At 31.4% G+C, this 12663-nt stretch overlaps 1 protein-coding gene across 2 annotated transcripts in view; it reads right to left on the bottom strand.

The window, feature by feature from the left end:
• LOC130443621 (uncharacterized) overlaps window positions 1-12663 on the bottom strand; it is a 257601-nt gene that overhangs the window by 143633 nt on the left and 101305 nt on the right. The gene's annotated exons all lie outside the window — the stretch shown is intronic.

Raw genomic sequence — 12663 nt, 5'->3', positions numbered from 1 at the left:
GTGGCCAAGGGATATCACCTCTTTTGGTAATTTGTCTTGCAGGAAACATCTGTCTCACAGCCGCCATAGAGTCATTTGATGTGTGACAGGTCGCTCCGTCTTGTTGGAATCAGGCTCTAGTATTCGCTGGTCTTGATCTCGCAAGCTCTGGAGTCAAATATCTCTCCAACATCGCAACATAGCAGTCGGTGTTAACGGTGATGTTTCATCTTCGTGAATCTTCAAAGAAGAAAGGGCCAATAATTCATTTGCTTAAGGTTGCTGCCCATACCGTTACTTTCGGACTATGCAGTGGTTTTGATGTTTCATTTTTGGATTTTTTTTTGGTCCAATAACGACAATTTTGTTGGTTTACGAACCCATTTAAATGAAAATGTGCCTCATCTAAAATAGGATGCTGTCAAAACTGGAAAAACGACTAAGCATTTCTTCAGCAAATGCCAACCTTGATACAAAGTCGGTATCTTTTAATTCCCGTGTTAACTAGTATAAATAAGGATGCAGTTTAAGATCCAACTTCGAAATTCGCTGTAAACTTTGTCGCGTCAAGTTTAAAGCCGCCGATGGCCCCCGAATAGACACATGGGAATTTTCTCGTACAGAATCCTTCACCCTATCAATATTATCTATGGTCCGAGACGTTCTTGGACGACCTTGCTGGTGGTTTGAACGTGGAATCGGTCTCTTCAAAACGCTTTACCCATATTTTATTTAAATAACATATTCTGAATGATACAATCGCTTTACCAAGACGTATAAACGACCGTTCTCGTAAATGTGCGAACACAAAAACCGCGACGCTTTCGAAGTGACTCATGGCTACTAAGACTCTACGAGTGCAACTATCCAACCACCATTAGCCACCAACTCTTAATTATAGATCTTTCGCCTCTCCTTATATTATTGGGAAGCATGGCAAAAAAACCTTCATACAAAATGTTTAGAGAAGTCATCAGATGAAGGCCAAAACCTTCTTTAGAAAATGATCTGGCATATACCATGGGGCGATATACCGTAATAGTTTAGCTTTAATATAGTTAGCTGTAAAAATGATTGTGATCAAAATACCAAACACAATCATATGTTTATATCTTGTCTCACGCTCATGACTGATGTTTAGTTGTATATTTGAAATACTGCAAAAAGATATTTGTGAAATGAGATATCTGAAAAATTTTTGGAATTAGTTTAGAATTCATATAAACAGTTTATTTGAGCACTGTCAAAACTTATTAAAATTATTTTCGATTATTCAAAATTCGTTTAGAATAACGAATCGTCTGGCAAAGTTAAGCTACCCTTACGTCCCTATACGTCCCATACACAGTAATCTGTTATATAGAAAGCGAACTTTACAAAGCTTGGTTCTGATTAAATTTAGTACGACATAAAAATGCAGTCATTTCATTTTAAGAATTTGACAATATATCAATGCTGTTAAAAATTTACCTAGATACGTAACAATGGTTAGTGAATTTATTAGGCATAGATCACGCTTAAATTTAAGATTTTGAGTAAGGTAAAGTGAAAAAAAAAAGGATAATATTGCCGCCTTTAAAAATACGATTAAGGAGAAACGAAAATACTTTAAATTTCTCATGAGGACTGCTAGGTGATAATAAAGAATATTAGAACTGCTCATATCTTATATTTTTCTTCAATTTTATCAATAAGATTATTACTTCTAATTTTTGAAAGAAATGAAACTTGGACAAAGAGCTTAATCAAAATCTATTTCTCGTAAAGTAAGCGGAATATTATGAAATATATCAATATCCTGAATGAACAATCTCTATAATTTATGATTCAGATATCTTTTTAATAAAATTTCAACCGCATACTACTAGATGTTAATAAAAGTCAACCATTAATATTAAATTCTCAATGGAAAATAACGCTAAAGCTGCTGCTATCCCCATAACTAGAACGCTTAATATAATGGCTTGTGAGATGTCTCATATGCTAAGTTAATTTAATTTTCTTAACACCAGGTGTATGCTCCGAATTGTTATTTTTTTTAAGGATAGTTATTGAAAAACCCATTCACATGCTAAAAAAATGTTTTTCCACACTACACTTTGTTTAAATTTCACTAAAATATGAAATTTTTGACGTTAATCTTGATATAATTGAGTTTTAAGAATGATTTAAATAATATATGCTGATTATGACAAAGTTGAATAAGGATATTATGGGATGAAGGTATAGTAACTCATCACTTTCTAAGAATTAGTTGAAAAATCCACTATTAAGTAGAATTCTTTATCATGGATGTTTCCTGGTGATGCTAATAAAATTATTACAATTAGTTGTAAGAAAATAGTCATGGTGTTCCCACAATGTGATAAAAAGTTTGTACGGTTTTGAAATCATACTTATAAAATGATTTTATCAACTTTTTTTTGATTTCTTAAAAAAATTATTTCATTGATAATTTAAAAACTACAGAATTCGTACAAAAAGAAGCACAAAAATGATAAAGTTTTATTTCCGAAGAAATATTTTTTTTAATTTTTCAACAATGAACATTAACCGATATATAGTCGTTAAAGATTCCAATTTATGTGCTTTGACCACATATTTCATCCTTTTCCACCCAAAAATCTCAAAAAATCTAGATAATAGGACTCGTAATCCTTGAAATTACCTTTCCAATGATTTTTTAAGACCCCGAATAGCTTAAAAATAAAAATAAAGTAGTCAATAAGCAGCTATTTGTGATAATTTTGGAGCATTTAAATATGAGAATTTATACGGGGTGGCCCATTAGTGTGTGGAAATGCAATAACTTACTTAAGATAAAAAATACAAAAAAAATTTTCGAGTAAAAGTAGTTATATTTGCACAGATGCACATTTCTAAAATGTTTTGAGGTATACATGGTGTTCAGTCTAAGCGTGACAACATGAGGAAAAGTTTTTTCAAATAGAATACCCTGTATATTTGTTTACCAGCGAATTTGGTTTCCAATTCTACATCTAGCCCTAACTTTTCTTTCCCCGTAAATTGTGATGTTGCCAAGTTGGAGCGAAAAATATGAAGATTTGGCGAAAATTTGTGCACAATAAATGCTGCCTAGTACGATTCAATTAGCAAAAACTTCATTTTTCCAAATGGAACATCCAGTATATTATTGTAACATGTTATAAAACTATTTATCCCTTCAAATTATGTCCAATAATGTACACTCTAAAATTGACTATTTTTAAGAAAATTGTATTTTTAGTTTATGATTTCAAAATATTCACCTTTTTAACAAGTAAACACTGAATGTGACATTTAAAATACTTCTGGTTTTTGTGATAAAATCACACCAGTCATTTTATACCTTTAAAAACTGTAATAAAATAAAACTGAAAAATAAAAAAAAGGATATCTACAAAACTAAATTAAGCAAACATCACCTTACCAATAAATGAAATGAATCCATAGTTTAATCAAGTAACCTGTGAATTTGACATTTTCATAGTTTAAGTCAGAGTGATTCTGTTATTCTGATACAAGAATTGACAGATATGTTTTTTGTACTGGGTGCAGAAATTTTCAGATCGGAGACAGCCAAGAAAAGAGACATTGGAAAATTTGCTTCTGATTTACCAGAACTGGTAGTGAACCTTACGAAAAAAGTGAAAGGTTGAGGAATGCAATGTCACAGGACAACGAGATGACCGTGATGTTAAAAGTTACGGAAGATACTCATATGTCGACACGGAAGATATCAAAACAAACCGACATAAGTCGTACTGCCGTCCAAAAAATTCTATCTAAGAACAAAATGCATCCTTACCGTATGCAGTAAATGCAAGAACTTACTATTGGATGATGATTATGAAAAGCGGTTAACCTTCTGTGAGTAGACTCAAGAACAAATTCAGCAAAACAGAGATTTTCTCTATTTTGTATTATTTGACGATGAAGCAACATTGTTAATGGGCAAGTTTATTTAAATTTCTCACAAAACAAATTACCCCAAATACTTCAGCAATTATCTGCTCATGATAGGCGGCAAATGTGGTACCTTCATAACGGTGCACCAGTTCACCATACCCAACTGATCAATACACATTTAAATAATTAATTTCCCGAACGATGGATAGGTAGAGGAGGACCCTATAAATAGCCACCTCGTTCACCAGACTTCACAAAAATGGTTTTGGTGGGTTTATGTCAAAGAACAAGTCTACAAAACACCCGTGAAACTAAGGAAAACATGAAGAATAGAATTAAAAAGGTTTTCCGAACTGCTGATGCCAATATGTTACATCGTACTAGTAGAGCTTTTTTTACTGTATGGAAGTAAATGGTGTTCATTTTGAACATTTAATAAAAAAGTTATCTTAAGTTTTTAGTTCTCTCTTATTTGTTGTTGGTTTTTTTGGTTAATTTGTTTATTTTAAGTTTTGTAGATGCCCTATCTATTTTATTATGGTTTTTAAAGGAATGAAATAATTGGTTTGATTTTTTCACAAAAACTAGAAGTATTTTAAACGACACATTCAGTGTTTACTTGTTAAAAAGGTGAGTATTTTCAAATAATAATCTAAAAATACAATTTCCTTGAAAACAGTAAATTTTAGAGTGTACATTATGAGACATAATTTGAAGGGATAAAATAGTTTTATAACATGTTGAAATAATATACTGGCTGTTCCATTTGAAAAAATAAACTTTTTGCTAATTGAAATCTCCTGAATTAATTCTTATCTAAAAAACAAACCGAACCCCAAACGAAACTTCTACTCTGTTCAGACATTTCAGACCTTAGTACTTACCAAACAAATTTAGTTACTTCTCACTAATAACTCTTACTAGGCAGCATTTAAAATGATATGAAGACAAGAATTTCACACTAAATGCGATGGTAAGCATATACATATATAGGGTGTACTATTTAAAAAACATTACTTCATGTCGTCACGCTTAGGCTGAATATACCTCAAAATATATTGAAGAAATGTGTATCTGTACAAATATAACAACTTTTATTCAAATATTTTTTTGTATATTTTGACAACCTGAGAATTCCTTGTCAGTGTCCATATTCAATCTTCCTGACAGATCGTACTTTAGAACTGGTGGACGATTTAGTCAACCAAAAAAATTCGAGACATCAAATTAACAAGACTACTACAGAACTGAAATACTGCGATTCTATTTGCAAAAGATGCTGCTCAGTAATGCAGCGACTCGTTGCTCTTATCTAATTTGTGTCTGGTCCGAATAGTGGCACGCGATATATAAATATGAAAAATAAAAAAACAAACAGACAAGTAATCTGATGAAAAATTGATGAAAGATGATTATACCTAAGCCGGTCTTTTATTAATACAAATCAACTGCTTTCAGATTCCATCAAATCAAAATTCATTAATGTGATAAATACCTAGAACACATCAAGATTATAAATGCGTTTGTGGAAGTGTTGAATGTTAGGAGAGTGTGAGTGTAATGAGAATTTGCTCACAAACTATGAGTGATCATCATACTAATGAGATATTATTGATGATTATATTCGTTATCAAGACAATTTATTTACGGTTTATGCCAATCTCTTTCAAATTCTAGCTTGTTTTAATGGGTAAGGTCTTAAAAATCAATAATAAAATGAGCTATATATAAAAAAAACCGAATTAATGCAAAAATTATATCTCATTTCGAGTGGAAGAAGCAGTAAACATTGATAAAATTGAGATATGCACAGAAAAGCATGCAGTGAGCTGTCAAAATAAACTCCTTTCAGCCTGGTTAACAGTGCACACAGGAGGTATACAGCTTTATACAATAGTACAGAAAAAGAACTTTGATATGTCTGTGGAGATTACTAAAAAAAGTGGCTGGGTCGAACAGCTAATGTAACGTAAAGTTCTCAATATAAATCCAACCTAGACATATTCAATTTATTTTCATTTTTCACTAAATTTGTTAGTTGGTTGCATACCAAATTCCACATTACGCTTCACATCGCTCCTTTATCCGACAAATTTTTTTAATTTAGCCCAATTTGGGTATTTTTGTTTTCAAACGTGGAGTGACATCCCAAAATTTGCCCTTGAATTAGATTGAACTATTTAATTAAACAGGTGTAGTTGAAGCGTTTTCTGATGGCGCAATAGAGAGGGTGATTAGAATTAATTACGTACCACACACATACCTGCATTACAACCCAAATTACACTTGGAAAATGCAAATGCGGTCGAGAGGGTAATGTGCTGCAAGTATATCTGTTTGTAATTTGAGGATCTGCAATGATATATTGCCAGTTTTTCCAAAACACGTTCACTTAATATATAAATATACATAAACACGAATTATGGATGAATACACATCAATTGTAAAGAGACACTCCAATTCCAATCAATTATTTTCTGTTCTTGGATTTATATGCAGAGAAATTACTTGAAATATGCTCACATATATGCACATATTTTCGTCAAAATATGCAATGAAATTACAACAATATTTGCAATATATTTAACATAAATAAAATAAAAAAATAATAAATGAAGTCGTTTTTCTTTTCTTCTTTGGATCTCTCTTCTAACGAAGGTTGGCGATAACCCCAGAAAGGTCATTTCTGTATCTGGCCCTTCGTATCAGCGTCTGAGAGTCTAAACCGGTCCACCCGCGAATATTCTTCCATGAGCCATGAAGCGTGTCGTCTTTCAGGACCACGTTATCACCATACTGTTTGTTTGTACAGTACAACTTTTTTGATCAATACTCAACTATAATCCATATGATAATATTACCAATTAACTTTAAGTTCTGCTTACTTCCAATGGCAATACAACAGAAATTTGTACATGATTGCAACAATAGATTGCGCTATTAGTAGTAACAATTACAATATAACTTTCGGTAATAACATATTCAATAATTACTTGAGCTGAAAGTTGAAAGATCATGACTATTTGTTGAGAATCAAATGTGTAGCGTTTTCAGAGAAATGATGGACAATACATTACCAAATTGATATTGTGGTGTTGGATCGCATTCTAAGGATTCTATCAATTTCCAATTTTATTTTAGAAGGGGATCAATTCATAGAATGTCTCAGCTATAACTCATCCATGAGAAGAATGATTTCAAATTTTTGATCCTCTTGTTTTTTCTTCCTACATATATTAATTTTGTTTTCTTCTATTTTTACATGACTTCACCTATCTAGACGTCAGTGGTAGGATGTCTTTTTGCAAACGCTACTAGTTTCTCTTGAAGCAAACCTGATCTCACGGCACTTCATAAGAATATATTTAGTGACTCAATCACCCTTAAATCATGGTGCGATTCAGTCTTTTTTATCAAATATCACCACCATTCACGTTGTTGAATCTGTAAAATTCTTAAGGCTTGAAATGGGAGTTACATATTGCTGTTCCTCCTTATTGCGCTGTGATCAGTTTATGAAGAACTGAACTTATCCTCCTCCTTAACAGATTATTATGGCCTTATTGAGTCGTACCTTCGGTATGCCCTTCCCTTTCTGGGGTACGTGTGGGTGCGACTCAATTTGAGCGAATCTTCAAACTTCAAAAGAGAGCTCTCAAATATTTACTCGGAATAAACAGATCACTGCCGGGACTTCTTTAAAAAATTCGAAATTCTGACACTTCCTTCTTTATTTATATTTGAATTCGTTTGCCTAATACAAGGCTATCCACTTAGGAACGTAGAGCATGACCTTCACCTACTTACTCCAAGTTCAGAGTTAGTTAAGGGCTCAATATGTTACAATGCAAAAAATTCACAATCACTTGCCAATTGAAATCAAATCGATATCATATTTTCCCGCATTTTATAATAATTTGAGGGCATATTTACTGGAAAGTGCCTTCTACACTGCAAATATTTCTGTACTAATAATAATATTTAAATAACTATTACCTATAATTTAATTTAATACGGCCCTGTACTAATATATTCATAATTTGGCAGGATATAGAAGAGTTATATGCTAGAGGTGCAGTGTGCCATGTACAGTCATGCTATATATAAATTAACTAGCGACTGTATAATCACACCATGCATTTGCCTACAAAACACTGCAAACTAAATTTAGTCGATAACATTATGTAAAGGTTAACTTCCTTCTGCTAACATAAATTGATCGAAGCAGTTTTCCATGATACAACATGTTCTATTCTTAGAACTATCGCTAAATCTTAATTTTTCGCTTTTTCCTATTTGGAAAAATTTGATTTGTAACATTACATATCAATTAAGAAAACAAAAAAAGGTTCTATACAATAATAAACATATTTAAAATGTTATTTCAACAGTTTTTCCAATTTTAAAAATACACATAATTTATCGTTTAATAAATTTCCATAAGCGGAAGAGGAGCCAGGGCCTAGTATAATAAAACTGTCTACCTCCAGTCTATCGTTTTTTAATCCTGTTGTCTCCACCCAATGGTTTTTGGTGTTATTCGCTTTTTATTAGCTATGGATAAAAACCATAAATTGGGGTCGCTCTCAAGGAGTATATCCTGGTTTGCAGTATTGAGGACAGCTATGCCGGTCTGCGTAACAAATTACCGTAAAGGACAAACTGGTGCGGTCAGTAGGACAAAAAAGTATCATTAATTTGAGAACATATGAACGTAGAGACAGTGACAAATGAGTGGATACAAGTGGGCAACGCGATAGTCCATTACTTTCTAACAATTTGTGCTTGCTGTTATACTATATAAGTACATAGAATCATAAATCTTCACTTATTTTCATTTCAGAGTTGTTGAACGGAAACCAGATACGTTGATAAGGTTATAGTACGAAATGTAATTGGAAGTGGATATAAGACTGAATAGAGTTAGAGCACAGAATTTTTAGGAATAATATGAACAGCAATGAAAATTAGAATTCAAGAGATTTAGAATTTGCTTTATCAAAAAAGATATTTTCTGGATTTGCGCAACGTATTTATTTGCTTATACTACTCAAATAAGTTCTAAATACAATGCGGTATATAAGAGAGAGAAATTCATTGGATAAATTTGGTAAGATAATGGAAATTTTTAATAGGAGGGCCCTGATATAGGATTTTTTTTCCTCTACAGGGCCGGAGTTGTGGTAGTTGCGTGGGAGGAAAAGCGGAGATTTAGGCTTTTTGGCTAGAACAACTCGTAAAGAGAGCTTGCAAGCAAAAACGGTCATTCTGGTTTCGGTTTTTTTTTTATTTTTGACAAATTTTTTTTTATTTTTTAGAAAAATACTCTTGTTAATTTTAAATTTAATAGGGGGCGGGCTGGTACAGCTGCGGCTGCGTTATTCCCTATCGTCGGCCAATTCTACAACTAATTAAATGTATTTTGTTGTTGTCATCGCTTAAATTGCAATATACAATTCTCTTATCAGATTTATAATTGAATGATAATAAGTTCACTTTGGTGTCTATGATGAGAAGCGTTATACAAACTATAATAAATAAACTGATTTTCGGCACGTTAAAAAATGCACTGAAGCCAAAGTTCGAAACGATCTATGTTCATGTTCTCGAGATAGATGCTTATATCGCTCTACTTTCTTGCAGAAATCACTTCTGATATGAATAACTATAACAGGCTGTCCTTTGCTGGTTGGTTTCTAAAAATGTGTCTATAAGAACAACTTTTCGACTTCTTGTGATAGTGGTGAGTGTATTTGTCGAAATTATGCCATTTGACAGTTTAGTCGTAAGATTATTTCCTATCTTTCCTATTGATACAATATCCTGTTATATATGTTAAGCCAAAGAAAAGTTTTCTTGCACAATATTTATCTCCCAATGTACGAAAATGACGTCGTTGTCTTTGAGGGTCGAAAGTTGAAATTTCCTTGATATAAATATTATGCACTATTTGTCTGGCCAGGAACCAGTGGCAAAAAACGTTAAAACTGTTAATCAATGTCAATTTTTAAGAAAATTTGGATTCAAGCTGTTCTTACCCTGTTATTCAAAATATACCTTGTGCCGAGGGTTTTTTTTAGGAGTGAAAACTACCACTTATCGTAAAAATCTTAGATTCTAGCATGTATTTGGGTACAATACAGTTTAAATGAATTATTCCTAGATCTGTTGATATTCTCAAACAAGTTTAATCGGACTCATGCAATCTCTCTAAAGACCATCTTCTGAGGGTAGTAGTATTGAAACCTTTTTAAAGACACTTCTTATAATATCGATTTTCATGAAAATTTGAATTAAAGCTCTACTTCCCCTTTTTGTACTAACCGGACTTTTCACATTTGGGGAATGTAAACTACCACTCAAAAATTTGAAATCTCAGATTTATGCATGTTTCGGGTAAAATAAAGTTTAAATGTATTTTTCATAAATCTGTTGACATTCTCAAACACTTTTATAATTAATCATATTCATGCATCCCCTTAAAATCATATGAAAAGCTAAAAAAAGCTAAAAAACAAAATCATCGAATTCTTTTATAATTAAAAATTGTATTTTTGTGTATATTAAAAAAGTGTATTTATATTGAATTGAAAATATTTCGTCAGTATTTTTAAGAAGTATTGCTTTTTAAATATTTCATTATATTTCAATATATTATGAAAACCACCTAAAATGACCAAAAATCTCATGATTGCAGTTAAAAATTTTTTACAGTAATATTAAAAAAAAATAAAAAAAATAGTATTTTGAAAATTAACAATAAATTTTATTTCAATTTTGAATAATTATATTTCATCACCACTAATAACTCGATTGTACGCTCCACGTTTCTCTTTTTCCAATGCTCCAAAATTCGTACTCCGAAATTTTGAAAAATAAGCAGTTGGTAATTCGACAATAACTCAATTTTCAATCTCAAACCTTTTTTAAAAAAGCATTTTTTAGGGGATTTTAAGTTATTCAGCGTCATATTAATTGAAACTTTTTTCAAGCCCCAGTTTCGAGAAGGGTGCAGCTCAAAGGGGTTGCATAAGCCACATTTGGTACGCTAGGCAAACTTTCAACTAATGTATCGCCTTTTATTTTTATGATACATAGATTTAAAATAGCTCAAAATTTTTGGCACGGAAAACGTCACAATTAGTATTTGAAATATTTTCTCATAACATGAATAGTTTTTGGTTTATTCAAGAAAAACTCAATGTAATCAATTATTTTTCCTAAAATAAACATTCAAAACCGGTCAAATCACATGGATCATATTAATATTACATAAATAAAGTTAATTGCAAGTGGATTACCATTAATTTCAATTAGGGTGATAATGGTGAGGGTATAATATTTTTTCTGAAAAGAAAAACCCTATTTTTGTTATAAATCAGTCAACTCTTATGCAAAAGACTTTTAACAGTGCTCATTTTAGAGGTTTGTCTATGTGCTCTTAAAAATATATATTTTGCGTTGCGTATGCGTTTTTTCAATGAAAAATGAGCAGTTTCAATTGTCAATAATCAACTTTAGAAAAAAGTTGCTTAGAACTAGTCAATCTATCGAGGTACATGATTACTTTTGATCTCCAAGAAAGGATGGCTTTCACTCCTAGTGCAAAAGCACCCTTTGGCACAGAGTAGATTTTGAAGAAGGTTATCAATACTACTTTCATACCAATTTTCAAGAAAATTGACTACGATGATCAAAATTCCTAGAGAAATCGGCTGGTTCCTGGCTTATTTATATTACCTACTACGGCACCCTTATCAAATTTAAAATATTATTACCGTTGGTATAAGTATTTTCTTTCTTTTCTCTTTCAACGACAGAATGAAGACATATTTTGTTCTCATATTTATCTGCCTGTTCCACTGATGAAATGCAAACAAATTATAAACAATTAGTTGCGAGCTTAACAGCTGTTTTTATGTACCCATACTATAGATGATTAATTTCCTTTTTCAGACAGACAGTACTAGAAAAAATATTTCAAGAAAAAATAAAATTGTAAATTTAATTATAGCGTTGGCTTGAAGAGGAAAGTTGTAAACGTATATATGAAATACTCATATATACCAAATGATTAAACCTATTCAAAATTTGATTCACAGTTACTGAAAAACTCTATTTATATGATTGTATCGCATATATGATCGCATATATGATAAAAATGGCTTCAAAGTGAAATGCGAAAATGTTAGTCAATAACTACCGTCAAATTTATTTTGCTATCAGCATCCTATCCAATTCTCTCTAACCACTACTATTGGTGGAATATTTTTATTGTGATTTTATGGGAAATGAAATTTTTTTTTCATTTTCCATTACTGGTATGTTTGATCCAAATGAATAGAATATTTTGCAATAATATAATTCTTCCCTTGTGATCTGAATCTGAATTTAATTCGTCACCATTAGAAACCGTTACAAAAATGTCGAAAAATAATGGGTCCTTAATTCTTACAAAAAATAATTCTATCTGGAAACAAAGTGAATAAATCAAACTCATATGGGATGGAGTATGTGAATATATAGATTTATTAATTTTTAGTTCTTCTCTTCATATGTTTTTGTTAAAATATGGTATTATCTAAAATCAGAACTATTTGTCAGCCAAAGTAATTTGTTGTGAGATTGTGGCAATAAAATACTAAAGTATAATCTTTTTAATATTTGTTCCTAGGAGATAAACTCAATGACCGAGATTTTCGTAACACAGGCGAGACCTTTATTTTTAAAACGGAAATACCCTTCCAATAATAGAAAATATATTTATTAAGCTCT

The sequence above is a fragment of the Diorhabda sublineata genome, chromosome 4 (genome assembly GCF_026230105.1).
Source record: "Diorhabda sublineata isolate icDioSubl1.1 chromosome 4, icDioSubl1.1, whole genome shotgun sequence".
Lineage (NCBI taxonomy): Eukaryota > Metazoa > Arthropoda > Insecta > Coleoptera > Chrysomelidae > Diorhabda > Diorhabda sublineata.
This window is presented reverse-complemented; position numbering and strand designations above follow the sequence as displayed.